The sequence below is a fragment of the Asparagus officinalis genome, chromosome 7 (genome assembly GCF_001876935.1).
Source record: "Asparagus officinalis chromosome 7, Aspof.V1, whole genome shotgun sequence".
In the NCBI taxonomy this organism is placed as follows: domain Eukaryota; kingdom Viridiplantae; phylum Streptophyta; class Magnoliopsida; order Asparagales; family Asparagaceae; genus Asparagus; species Asparagus officinalis.
Window position 1 is genome coordinate 127262263 of NC_033800.1, and position 11191 is coordinate 127273453.

Genomic DNA, 11191 nt, shown 5'->3' on the forward strand with positions numbered 1-11191 from the left:
GGTGTAACATTTTCTAGGAATTTTCAAAATTCCTTTTTTTGCAGTATGTTGTTTTTATATGTTGCCTTAACCAAAGCCCTAAATATAGTCATTACTCACTAGGCCGGCATCGTGGTGTACCAAACTCGGAGGTTTATCAAGAACTTAAGGATGCCTAAAATTGAGAAATGAAAACAGAACAGCAGAGAACGTTTTAAAAGAGCGCATGCAAGTATGCAATTCATGAATGAAAAACAGAGAAGAAGAAAGAGGATTTCTGAGGGGCTCCGGTAATGGGTAAGTGAGTTTTCTTTTTGATTTTCGTTGTGCTTTCTCAAGGAGAATGATCCTCCTTATATAGGGGCTAAACCCATCATCTCTACCCCTCAGATACGCTCCCATGAGAGATTTTCTCTCAACCACCCATGATTCACGTTCTCCACCATTCTCTCAACAGAGAAACAATGCCCATGAGAGATTTTCTCTCAACCACCCATGATTCACGTTCTCCACCATTCTCTCAACAGAGAAACAATGGTTGATTTGGTCATCAATGACCAAGTCAAGGTTCTCCACCATTCTCTCAACAGAGAAACAATGGTTGATTTGGTCATCAATGACCAAGTCAAGCTAACAATTCACCCTTCATCTGAACAACAGGGCAAAAAGAGGAAAGAAGATTACGTTAAAAAGCCTACCAAAAGAAAACTTTCAAAGTACATTGGTCCTTCATCTGTAGGTCACCATTCCTTGAAGACAATATTCGTTCCAGAGACCCACATATCAAGTTTCTGTATGAGCACCAGCATGCAATACCCATGAAATGATCTCATGTACATAGGATGTTAGAAGTCAAAACTCATCTAAGACAAGCTCCTTCGATTTTGATAATATCGAGTAATAAGCTTTAAAGAACTATTAACTAAAAACTTGGTCCCCATAACCTGCAAGATCTATAGAAGCTTCAACTTTGCTTAATCCTTGGGCAACACATGACACCTCAAACTTTTTATGAACTACAAATCATTATAAGTTTAACCATAATCAGAAAGCCGTCGCTTTGCAGGAGAAACATGGAGAAACATAGAACTTGTATAATCAACGTCACCAAAAGTATACCATATGTTGAATGCTTGTGGAAATGTTCCTGCATCATCATGCCGTAATACAAGGTTACCCACAGAAAAAAGAAAACAAAATCCAAATGCATTTTGCCCTGCAGTGTAATATTATCCTTCACATTAACCTTGTTTCAAAATTTTATATGACACAAAGTTATGAAAGAAAATATTCTAAGGAATAAAGTTAAAAAACTATAGCAAATGTGAAAAAAATCATAAAGGATCGATAATGCCTTTTAACCACATTGCAGATTTTGGCAGGGTAACAAAACACTAAACCAAAAATCATCCCTCAGACTTGCCTGTTAACCACATTGCATGAGAAATCTTGGTTCCTCGACCCCATCAAATGAGTTGATGAGGGAGCCCAATCATTCATGATAATAAACAGAATTTCAGATTACTAAACTCATCATCACAGGGAATGGTAAACAAAAGGCAATATTATTAACATAGAGAAAGTAATTAAATAATTACTAGCATAAACACAGTAATAGATTGATCTTAAGACCTGATTTTAAGACCCATCAATCCTATTCTACATTAAGCAAAGTAGCAAACATCACCCATGGTAACATAAACGGAAAAGAAAAACATTACCCAAAACAAATTCATGAAAAGTATCTACATCTTAATTTGGATGCATGGATTACAAACAATGACATGATATGCATCCTTTAGGAAGACTTCAAATTTTAATAAACAAAACTAAACACACATGGCAGTCCCGTGGCATACATCTCAGTATAGTGTAGTAAATGTCATGAAAATCTTAAATATCACATATAGTGACTATAGCCTCACATATAAACAAATTTATCACCATTGAGAAAATGAATAACCAAATGAATACAAATCAAAGCAAGCAATATATGAATACAACATATGGCAGATAACAAAGATTTGGAGCACATTCAGGTTCCAACAATTTAAAGTGCAACATTATACACTTGAACACTTGGAAGTTGCGCTTCCCGCGAGTAAATAAAAACATAGCATAAATTTCCTTGACTGCATTTTAACATCTATTTGGAGTTTAAACAACAAAAATCCTATTACAGCAAAAATTTAACATTAACACAATAGCAGACAAACTATTTCTTACATATTCATAAGGCAACATAACATCTAATTCAAATTAAAAACAAAGTACCCCTTTATCTTTAATAAAATACAGTCAGATCAAAAACATAATGAAAAATATCTAAACACAAATTGACCATTCTTAAATCTCATTAGTTATTAATGAATAATGTGCCCAATTCCGCTGCTTCCTTTCTACTGTCTATACTCAAGGAAAGAAGACTCTTGATAAAATGTTAGATCCGTATAGAAAGAAATATGGATGGGCTTTTAAGCTGAAAGAATAATGTTAGAGCTAGATACCACCTCCTCCATGAGAAAATATACTGTGCTGGTGTACTTTTAATACAAATGATCATATGTACTAAATATTTTCTTCTCCTCCATAGGGGGTAGGCACCCAAAAAAAAGGACCATTTCCTGCAAAGGTATTACCTTTTTATGTTTTTTTCATTTCAGTTTATTTACTAAATTAGCAAGCACCTAAGTTGCTTGTAACTGGAGCTACAATCAACTTCCATAAGGTATCATCTAGTTCCACAAGTAGATATCACCTCTTCCACAATGTAGTATCTTGTGCACTCAATCCATGGCATTAATGATGAATTAAAAAGATATCAATCCTCGGACTAATGTACGAAAATCTTTAAATGCAGTGATTGAGGGATTGGTATACCTTTATTACACCATTTATAAGCTGAAGTAAATACTTTATCTTCTTCAGTAGGGAGAGTAGGCACAAAGAACTTAGACTGCAAGATATCTACCTACATTAAATTTCAATTGCAAGTCATCTAGCTCAACAAGTAGATACCATCTGTTCCATTAGATAGTATATTGTGCACCCAGTCTATTGTAGCAATGACGCATTAAAGAGATAACAACACTAGGATGAATAAACAAATCATTAAATTCATTGATCTAGGCGTCTGATATACCTTTATTGCACCATTTATGCAATTGACAGGACAAAGTAAATAATCTTCTCTTCCATAAGGAGAATAGGCACATCAAACACCATTTCCTTGAAAGATACTGCCTTTTCTATTCACTTCTTACCTACTAAAAAATGCACCAGTATTGAGCAACAATGAAATTTTTTTCAGTTGCAACTCAGGAACTGAATTTTAATAAATAACCCAACTTAAATTTCCAAAGTGCTTAGTCAAAACTTTTGAAATTTAAGTTGCATGGGAGCAATGTTCTTAGTACCATTACCTAATATATTCGTAGTCTACCAATCATCTCATGCAGTTGTCACAAATCAACTATGTTGCAAACCTAAATTAGTAAATTTGTGTCACTTGGGGCTGGTTTGGTTAGACATTTAGAAGGGAAATTTTGAAAAGTTGTCAAATTGTACACTTGACAGTTAACTTTCTCAACTTTTTTTTGATTGCTTGAATCCTTGAAAACAAGAAAACATGTTTGATGTGTCACTCATGACCTATTTGGATGTGTTTATGCAAGTTGAGTATTTGACGCATGGAAAGTGAGTCTATGAACCATCTCATGCAGTTGTCACAAGCTAACTATTTTGCAAACTTAAGTTAATGAATTTGTGTGACGCTTGGGGCTGGTTTGGTTATAGATATTTTGAAGGGAAATTTTGAAAAGTTAACAAATTGTAGGGTCCACATTTAATTTTCTCAACTTTTTTTTGTTTGATTGCATTTTTGAAAACAAGAAAACATGTTTGATGTGTTACTCATGGTCTATTTGGATGTTATATGTAAGTTGAGAATTTGACACATGAAAAATGGACACATCATCATTTTCTCCTTAAGCTTTTTTGTTGTTCAGTTTGACTTCTATTTGTTCACAATTCTTTAAAATTTTCAACAATTTCTTTCCTTTAAAAGTAAAACGTTATGTGTTCTTGTTTTCAAAGATGCAACCAAACATAAAAAAGTTAAAAAAGGTAACTGTGGACCACATAGTTTAGCAACTTCGCAACTTTTCCCTTCAAAATGCTTGCAATCAAGACATGCCCTTATAACTCCTTAAAGTAAAATCCAAACACAAGCAGCATTTTAATAGAAAGTGAACTTTGTTAGAAAAATATAACAATGATAACTAATATAATCCGAACAAAACAAAGAAAAACTCAAGTAACTGATGAAGAGGATGTCTACTTTTCATGTCATATCATAAATTCTCTATTTGCATACAAATAATACTAACAAGACAATATATCATAATATCATATACTACTTTTCAACCACAAGAAACAAAAGTATATGGTCCTTAGCAAGTTAATATCCACCTCTATGACTCATCAAGGATCCAACACTTTTGTTTCTTATAATACAAAAGTAGCTTGTGGTTTGTGGTCAAGTTATTGCTACTCTTGCACTAAGGGCCCGTTTGTTTGCATTATTTGGAGGGGGAAAGCCTACCAAAGTTCTGAAAAAATCAGAAATTTGGCAGGCTTTCTTGCAAAATCGCCCCAATTTGGGGCGATATTGCAAGAAAGCCTACAAAAGTTCTGACTTTTCAGAACTTTTGCACGCTTTCACCCTCCAAAAATTAAGTCCAAACGTGCCCTAAATATCACAAGGGATGCTAAAAAGGAGTTATACTATATTTCTAACTTATTTTCTCTTTTTGTTCACAATGAGATATATTGAACCATATTCATTGACAATGTCCCTTACTAGAAAGACTAGGGTGTGCTTTCCACAAGCCTAGGACTATTAACTAATTCTTTAGAGGCTGACTACAAACTATCTAAGGCTGACTACAAACTTACCTACATTATGACTTCTTCTAGTTTAGCAACCTACTTATTTTAACTTAAAAGTGTGTTTCTATTTATAGGTTCCCAAATCATGTTTGGCAAAGTTAAGCGTGTTTCTACTTATTTTAAGTGTTTTTCTACTAACAAGGTTCCCAAATCATGTTTGGTAAAGTTAAATATTTGCTTATTTCTAACTTATAAGTAAGAAAAAAAGTTAGGATTTCCCAACTTAGTTTCTAGCACTTATAAGGAGATTTAATTATCTACCCAAACATGCCCTAGTAGGGGCTAAAGAGGGAAGGTAATGGGGACTAAATTTCTATAGGGTGGAGAAATTTATTAGGTTTGATTTGCTAGAGGATGAAATGAAGTGAGAGACAAGAAAAAAAAATCATGTTTTCAGTAGGAGGTTTTTGAAAAGAAAAGAATAGAGTAGGAGAAGCAATTCCCTACATTGTATTCTCTCCATTTTCACAGTCCATTTTATCTATCTTTTTCCTCCAACTCCAAAAACTTCATATCAAACACAATATCTTGTTTCTCCCCTCCACTCTACTCCACCCTCTACAAAATCAAGCTTACAAGTATACACAATAAACCCAAAAATACACTAGAGTCCAAGCCTTTCCAAAAAGAGCACACTTGAAACAAAATAACATGCATAATTGTAAAAAATTATCAAGCTAGAAGTATTTAAATATACATTTTCTTAAGAACAAATAGAATTGCAAATGTGTTAACTCTAACTCTTACTGTTGTAACACTCCTCAAAGCTTAAACATAGTTCTATTATCCTATTCTTAAAGTATTTTTCTTTTCCAAATCTCTATTATGGAGCTGGAACTTAAAACACTAACATAAAAAAGAAGATAATTCAATGATACGTCAATAAACCTAATTAACATTAATTTATGATATGGTTTGATCTAAAAACAAGGCAAATAAGTTTCGCTGTAGTAAGACACATCAAATTACTAAACAATAACAATAAGTAAAATTCGCAAGGACCCAAAATATGGGATGATGACTAGCTCATTATGCAATAGGAGGGGAATTCCCCTGTTGGTCTCATGTTTTGGGTCTGTAGCAAAGCACATAACCATAATACAATAATATAAATGAACTAAATCAGCAAGCTTAAACTTAATTTCAAAGATTCAACTGATCAAAATTAAAACCATAGGAAGGAGTACATACCTCAAAAGCTGGAGTACTATCAAAATCAACAAATAAATTATTTCTCCAGCGTATCATTGCACTCTAAGATTGAAATAAATCAAATTATGATAAAACCCAAATCAGTTCAAGAATCAAAATGTCTACAAATAACAGATCAACGGTGCTCATATTCTATGGGTGTAAAGGAGTCTGTCATGCTACATGATAGCAAGTCAGAACGAGGAATTTTTTATAATCATAGCACAACAACTTCAACAATTACATCAAAAAAATGATTTTAGAATAAATTCTGAAAAAAATTGGAATAAAATATAAAGGCGGGCGTAACCCTAGATCTACTCCAATTTTCTGAGATTAGGGCTTATAGACGCCTCTAATTATAGGGAGAAATTGAGGAACGATAGCTCCCAATTTTTTTGTAAATTATAAAACCGAAAAAATAATATAAAACTTTACACGCCATGAAAAAGTGTAGCGAATAGAGATTTGGGTATGCTTGCGTTCTTTATATCGAATCGGTAGCCCTAGTATAATCGATGGGAATTTACGGAATTACCCTCTTTGGTGAATATTTAACGGAAGAGTACAAAATCAGTGGGCTGGCTGATGGGCCTAGAGGCGGGATCTTCATATTTTGAGGCCTTTCTTAAGTCTGTTGAAGTTTGCATAAAGAAATTAATCCAATCCAATCTAATCTAATCTAATTCTAATTCTAATTCTAATTCTAATCTAATTCTAATCTAATCTAATCTAATATCTAATATCTAATCTAATACTATTATAAAAGTGGATTGGGATGTTAAAACATTTCTTCTGAAAATACCCTTTGAAACATATACATACATACATAAAATACATGAATTTAAGGTGAAGGCACAATGATTAAAGCACAAAAGACACATTTAATAATTTTCCTTCTCAACTAACGAGCACAAAAGACACATTTAATAATTTTCCTTCTCAACTAACGTACGACACTATTAATCTTCTTTAACTCCTCATTCAAATCAAAACCCTCTTCATCTCCTCCGTATCATAACCTCTACATTCAACAATATACAACTCCTCCATCCCTGCCTCCTTCTCCACAATCCATTCACCATAACAAAGAATATCGATATCGCTCCTGTAAAACATATATAGCTTGCCGAAACAATCTATCATTTTCGCGCCAACAAACCTAGCCATTTTTTAATTTCGTGTATTGACCAACCTTGATGACAACGGCCTTGTGGACTATTGGAGCGACATGATGTAGCTCCAACATCGGTGCTCTAATAAGATCGTATTATTCTTCGTCAATAATGAATAGCACATGGCCTCGACTGCAGATGATAAGCTAGCTTCATCTCATTTTTATTTTTAGTTTTTGTACACAGTTATCTATGCTTTCTGCAAGATGTCTATGCTATTATACTTTGTATCGTAGTTTAAAAGAAAAAAGTTTCCCTCCATTCGTAAATCACTTTGTTGTGATTGGTATTGCTGAAAGTTACAACAACCAGATTTGAGAAATTGATAAACATGTGACTGGGCTTAATGTTTCATAAACATCAGTCAAAGTTCAAATTATCAGGCCCTTGAATTGTTGCTTTCCTCCTCTGTGCTTACACATGAAAGTGGTTACACGTGCATCGCACGTGCACTATACTAGTACTATTATAAAATTGTGTTGGTATGTTAAAACATTTCTTCCAAAAATGCCCTCCAAACCACATACATGCATCAATAAAATACATATTTACATACATATAAACACATACATATACATGCATACATTCTTAATAATGACATAACTCTCCTATTAATTGTCCACTAATATTAACTTCTATTTTTTTAACCCCTCCACTAATCCAATATTAATGTTATCATAATTTTTTTTTAAGATTGTAAGTTGTATTTGACATAATAGCTGAGAATTGAATGCACACACATATGACAAACTAATAATATACGTTTCAATTTGCAAAAAAAGTGTCAACTTAAAATGCTTATATGCATACATTCTTAATAATGGCATAACTCTCTTATTAATTGTCCACTTAAAACGCACATATGACAAACTAATAATATACGTTTCAATTTGCAAACAAAGTGTCAACTTAAAATGTCATTAGTGCATGCATTCATGCATACTTGAAATGAGAGTTACATTTTCAATTGTAGTTTTTATTTAAGTGGTAATTACATTTGACTGTTACGGAATCCAAAGAGCCTGTTTTTATTTATTTATCATAATAGCCCTTACTTGCAACCTATATAAATTTTTAATGAATTTTTTTTCTATTTCTATAATTATGACTATGTACTTAATTGTGATTTGAGAGAAATATTGTATTATCCATGAACTTAGTAGATATATTTTTTGTAGCATGTTACTAATTATATGATAATAGAAGAGAGAGAAGGTGAAAGTGAGAATTTTATTTTATTATAATGGATTAGCAAAAATAAAGATAATGAATATAAACTGGAATAGCATGACACACTTAATATAAAAGTAAAGAACAAACTTAGAATTTTTGTCTTTTGGGTAAATTTTTTTATATAATAAGTATATTATAACCTCCCTAATGTTAAAACTATATTCTAGATTTGCACATTCTTTACTTTTATGTTAAGTGTGTCATGCTATTCCAGTTTATATTAATTATCTTTATTTTTGCTAATCCATTATAATAAAATAAAATTCCCACTTTCACCTTCTCTCTCTTCTATAATCATATAATTAGTAACATGCTACAAAAAAATATATCTACCACGTTCATGGATAATATAATATTTCTCTAAAAGCACAATTAAGTACATAATAATAATTATAGAAATAGAAAATTCATTAACACCCCCCCACCCCCCCCCCCCCAAATTAGACCTCAAACTTCAGCCTCAATCCGAATTCTCCATATTTTAAATGCCATTCATTATCTTAAATTATAAAGTAAAGAGAACTATGTCTTTTAAGATTAAAAAAATTGTATCTTTTGAATATTCCATAATTTGCCAATGTTCACAAAATAACCCTGAAATTTTTCACAAACAACCATGGATCTTCATAATTTTCACAAAGACCATTAAAATTTCATATATTTATAGAAAAATACTAAAACTTTATAATTTTTTACAGATAAACCCCTATATAGTTTAAAACTTAAATCTTAAGAAGATTAAAAGAAGTATATGATCTAAATTGTAAGAAAATTACAAATAAGTCCTCAAATATTGTTAAAATTACATTCAAAATGAAACTTTTCCATTAATTAAATAATGAATTGTGTAAAGTATTAGAACATAAAACAAATACGTCAACATGCAACGCACGTGCACTATACTAGTCTTATAAAAGTGTATTGGTATGTTAAAACATTTCTTCCCAAAGTACCCTCCAAAATACATGCATACATAAATAGAACACATACATACATCCTCCAAAACACATGCATACATACATAATAAAACGCATATATACATGAACATACATGCATACTTAAATGAGAACAATTATTATTTTTATAATTATTTTTTTAATAATTTTCTTAATTAAATTTCTTTATGGTTTGCATTTAATATCTTAAATGACCTCTTCCATCCACTCTCTCCACTATTTCATAAGTCCTTTCAATTCCTACTATTATTGTTACTTTTATACATGAAAGTTATTAATAAAATATTTTCACCATCTATCTCTGTTTAAAAAAAGTTCTCATGCATTTAAATCATGCACTGCACGTGTTTCCATTTTCCTATTTGTATGCGGTGATAAATTTATGTACATAATGTATATTTTATTATATATAGTATTTCAAATTAGTTTGATTTGCAATCGATAACTTATTAGATATCAAATTAAAATTTTCAGTCAAAAGTTTATACATTCTATTTAAAATAAATTCAACAAATGCCTCCAAATAAACTTCCAAACTTTTATAATATCAAGAAATCTTCTTAAGTTCTAGGGTTCTCAGGAAAACCCTTTCATCTTTTAACATTGTTAAAAAAACCTAGAAGCATGAAATACATTTTTTATTGGAAAAAAGATTACTATACATAAATTTACCGACATGTGAAAAAGAGCAAAGTCAGCATTAACGCCATTAAGAAGAGTTTTTTGAACATTGTTGAAAGTTTAAGGGGACTTACTTAGATCACTAAAGATTAGTAGGGTTTATGACATTTTGCAAGTCAAATGATATTATTTAAGGAATGCCCAAATTTAAGGGGTTTTCTGAAAGGCTAAAAAACACTTAGGTACCTTATAATATATTAACTTAACTTAGTTATTTATTAAATTATTTATTTAGTTAATAATTAACTTATTAATATAGAATAATTTTAGCCTCAAATTGATGAGCTATAAAAACAAGATAGGAGTTTATTTTTTTCTCCTCTAACTCATTACATGTAATCATGTAAGGAATCACCAAAAACCTCATAGTTAACAAAATCCCACAGAACATAGTTTGAGACAAAAATAGAATGCGAAAATGGATAGAAACTTTAATTATTATTTATTAAATGAATCACATACATTCACATAATCTCTAAAAAAACAAAAAACAATTGAACACCTTAAAAATCTCAGTGCATAGCAATGTTGACCAAGAAAAGAACATGAAAATAATAAAGATAATAGAAAAAGCAAGCTCGAGGTTGTTGAAGCAACGAGGAGAAAAGCAAGCTAGATTTGGCTCTTTTCTTTTCTATCTAAATTTTATTATAAGTTGGAATGTTGATTGGAGAAGTGTGATACAATTTTATTGTTATTTATAGTGACTTACTAGGGGAGGAATAGTTGTAATGTTTTTTTTATTATTAGTGCAAATAAATTTATATTTAGTCTACCAAGTGTTAGTGGAGAAGTGTTATGAGTGTGTGTTTAATTTGAAAATTAATGGCAATCAATTGAGAGATTATGAAAATTTGTGTATGTCTTCATGTATGCATGCATGAATGTGCAAGCAATTGAGAAGTTATGAAAACTTGAACTTGCGTGTATCTTCATGTATGTATGAAAAATTGAGCAATGGAGAGGTTATGGCCTGCATTTAATATCTTAAATGACCTCTTTCATCCACCCTCTCCACTATTTTAC

At 31.3% G+C, this 11191-nt stretch overlaps 1 long non-coding RNA gene across 1 annotated transcript; it reads right to left on the minus strand.

Annotated features, from left to right (window-relative positions):
* LOC109848731 lies at window positions 648–6557 on the minus strand. Its single transcript, XR_002248869.1, has 2 exons — window positions 6121–6557; window positions 648–1126 (listed from the first exon to the last, which is right to left on the minus strand). It is a non-coding gene; the product is annotated as an uncharacterized LOC109848731 (long non-coding RNA).